Below are 3681 nucleotides of genomic sequence, written 5' to 3'. Positions count from 1 at the left end.
TCAAGCAAACAGCGAGAAATGGATAGCTTATAGGAAGAAATTATTAACCGCATCCAATTTCGGCAAGGTATGCCGATTACGAAAGGAAACACCACGGGCAAATACGTTGAAAAGTATAATGTACCCGCAACTTCAACACTTGCATTCAGTGCAATACGGAAGAGAGAATGAGGCAGAGGCGTTGAAACAATTGGAAGAAGAATTAGGAAAACATATTGTCCCGTGCGGCCTGTTTATCGATGCCGCTCTGCCTTATTTAGGTGCAACTCCTGACGGTGTTGTGAGCGACGATACCATCGTCGAAGTTAAATGTCCCGCATCGGCGAAAGATTTATCGCCTGCCGAAGCAGTACAGCAAATTCCTGCAATACGGCGTATTTTCCGGGATGGTGAAATGAATAAAAATCACCATTATTATTATCAAGTGCAAGGACAATTGCACATAACAAATAGACAAACAGCTTTATTCTGTTTGTGGACGCCCAAAGGAATGACAATTACAACAGTACCGAGAAACGATGCATTCTGGGCAACAGAAATGGAGGAAAAACTGAGGAAGTTCTATGAAGACTGCATGTTGCCAGAGATCATAGACAGTAGATTTAATAGACACCAGCCAATCAGAGAACCTCCGCATATAAAAACAAGAGGAGCATGTACCACTAAATAATAAAGTACATGTTATAACGATGAATGACAACATCGAAGCAGCACCGGCGAGTGCATTCAGCGGATATGAAGAGCTGTCACATAAGCAATTGCAATTACAATATACCATTGCACCGGCGAGTCCATTCAATGGATAGGAGAAGCTGTTGAAAAAGGAATGTAAGTAAGATGTATGTGAAGGACACAGCGTAAAGGGGAACGTCTATGAGGGGGGTGGTGGTGGGTCTCTTTACATTCTTCTAATAATGTATAGTTTCACCTATTTTTTCAGCTACAAAATTGTAAGTATAGCACTGATACTTTTCTTATGCAAATAATTGGATCAATTGAATTTCTCTTTCAGCTATGAATTTGTGACATTTATTTCTGGTAAGCAGTATTACAGGCAAAAATCACCATGCTCCCTCGGCCACCACGTCGGTGGCGAGGGGATTCATTGACGGGCCGCCCCTGGGGGCTGCAGGTGCTCAGTGCGAGGGGCCCGAGCACCGAAGGTAGCCCCGGTGCCGCGGGCGTCGGGTGACCTGGCGTCCGCGGCGGAGGAATCAGAGGGGGAGGGACATGTCATCCTTCCCCCCGGGATGAGCCTCGACAGGCAAGGCAAGGCGGGGGACTCTGTGATGGCGGAGGACGGTCACCGTGGGGTTTTAGCCGGTAAGAGTCCGGCACTACCCCGAGGCCCCCCTACTTGGGGCCTCGGGGTGTCCATGAGGATTTCCCCACGTACAAAAAAAAAAAAAAATACATTTAAATTTGTATTGTATACCAAATTATTACAATTTGTTCTAACTTTCTGTCACAGGTTCTATTAGTAGTAATTGCAACTGAAAGGGGCCAGTACCGTTGCAAGAAAATATATATGAGAAACAGTCATAATACATTCTTCAGAAGATGTAAGTATTGCTTTCTACATTCAAGTGGTATACACCACAAGACTAATTTTTATTACATTTCTTTCTGTTGTATGTCAGGCAGGGTATGAGTGGAAGGGGCATGTGTGTCTGTGTGTGTGTGTGTGAGTGTCGCGAAGAGCGACGCGATTCCGACGCGCGCGGCCAGGACTCGAGTTAATGTACGAGGCCCGTGCAAGAAGGATCCGTAAACCGAGTCACTGCGAAATATTAAAATAAACAAATTTATCGTTGTCTACTATAAAACTTGTCTTTTCTTTTATTTTCGTTCCTGTATGCTACATTTCTTTTTACAGATGAAAGCAAGACGTACAGCACGTTATTTCAAGAGGTGTGGTCCAGAGAAGGTATCATAACTGTAGGAATAAAATAATTGCTAGAGCGATCGATGAACTCGTATAAAAGTAGGCAAAGGTTTTGGGTGCTCACGCGTTTTTGTCCGGGACACTCATTGTTACGAGACGCTCCGAATAACAAAGCGCGCGTCAAAATATGACAAGTGAACGGCCGCAAGGATGAGTGTGAGAGAGAGAATGCGAGTGAGTGAGTGTGACAGAGTGAAGGTGCGATAACCCGCGAGCAGGTCGACAATAGTATATAAGCAGCGTAACAGCTGACGAAAACAAGAGTCTTCAAAAGAGTGTATATAGAGCGCGAACACGAGTTTCAGTTGTATCGATTACCGGCGAAATAAAATATTTTTATCACCACGTTCCTTATTTCTAAATCCCACATAACATAACCTTGATATAATCTTATGTATTATAATGTGCGTTCGATAAGTACTTTGTGTATCAGGCGTTCATTTATGTTAGGATAAGTGCATAACTTTCCTGTTCTGTTTGTGTTTTCCTAATAAAAAGCTGTATTAAATAAAATAAAAATAAAAATAAAATATGTATACGTATGCTATATTTGTCCTTTCTTTAAAATGTACATACTGAAGTCATGACGCGATTTAACCAGTACATATACAATATTAAATCAACAACGAAATTTATTTTTATTTTTTATTCCTTTTCTCAAACTTCATCAACATATTCGTAACACTTTTCTTATTAAAATGACACCAAATACAATATATGTACAATTCAGATCCTATTTACTAACGCAATAAGCGATCAAAGGCATGCATCGCTCAGGTCACTCCACATCGGCTGTATCGAAACACAGGCGATGTTTACGGGAGCCTATACAGAATCAGTATTTCATTCTGCGACCTCTGCCAAGAGAGGTAGAGGTTGGAATTAGAACACCGATATCGTATAGGCTACCGTAAACATCGCCTGTGTTTTGCCACAGCCGACCCGAAGCGAAAGAAACGATATCAAAGTCGACGATCCTCGAGCGCTCAGTCCCTCTTTGTCATATGCTCGCTGTTCTTTTCTACACTCGCCGCCTCCAGTAAGCGTCAACAAAGTATCAAGAATCGTTTCTCGTCCACGCTACAGCCGAGCATTGAGCCCCGAGAGCATCACTTCTATAGAGAAAATACTGTATTGCTTTTTACATTCAAGTGGTATAAACCACAAGAGTAATTTTTATTACATTGGTAATTATTCAGAAAAGGTGGGGGTCTCACCGAATTCGATGATTTTTGAATATGTTGTAAAAATCAACATTTTGAACAACTTCTTCCTATACATATAACCGCCGCTCGGCCTTAGTTTCCGAGATTTCTCTTCAAAAAGATCGCTGCTACTACATGAATTGTATCTATACGTAAGTACATGCTGTGGCAGCGTGTGTGTAAGCGTTCAATCGCCGATTGTTCATTGTTTCTATAGATGCATCGAGGCGGCCGACAATGGGTGTGCCTAACGGCAGCCGGCATAAAAACATCTAACCCTTATAAACCTAATTATTCTACCTAGTAACTAATATAATGGATTAGGTCTGGGTTAGATTTTCTTATACCGGCCGCCGTAAGGCGGTCGGCCACGTATTCATTTTCTATTTCAATTTTCTCTATTGATATTATCAGAAGTGGGAAACATTTCATTATTCGATCATTAAAATCATATTGTCGATGGAAGAAGAATTCAGCTAAATAGCCTACATAATGTATTTGGCGAGTTCCATACTTCGGAATATTCGAACC

At 41.8% G+C, this 3681-nt stretch overlaps 1 long non-coding RNA gene across 1 annotated transcript; it reads left to right on the top strand.

The window, feature by feature from the left end:
- The first annotated feature begins 1168 nt into the window (after positions 1–1168).
- LOC122399857 lies at positions 1169–2396 on the top strand. Its single transcript, XR_006259303.1, has 3 exons — positions 1169–1323; positions 1472–1562; positions 1877–2396. It is a non-coding gene; the product is annotated as an uncharacterized LOC122399857 (long non-coding RNA).
- Positions 2397–3681: the final 1285 nt, after the last annotated feature.

The sequence above is a fragment of the Colletes gigas genome, unplaced genomic scaffold (assembly GCF_013123115.1).
Source record: "Colletes gigas isolate AHSC1104 unplaced genomic scaffold, ASM1312311v1 Colletes_gigas_Sc00015, whole genome shotgun sequence".
Classification (NCBI taxonomy): domain Eukaryota; kingdom Metazoa; phylum Arthropoda; class Insecta; order Hymenoptera; family Colletidae; genus Colletes; species Colletes gigas.
Note: the sequence above shows the minus strand (reverse complement) of the source record. Positions and strands in the feature narration are given on the sequence as shown.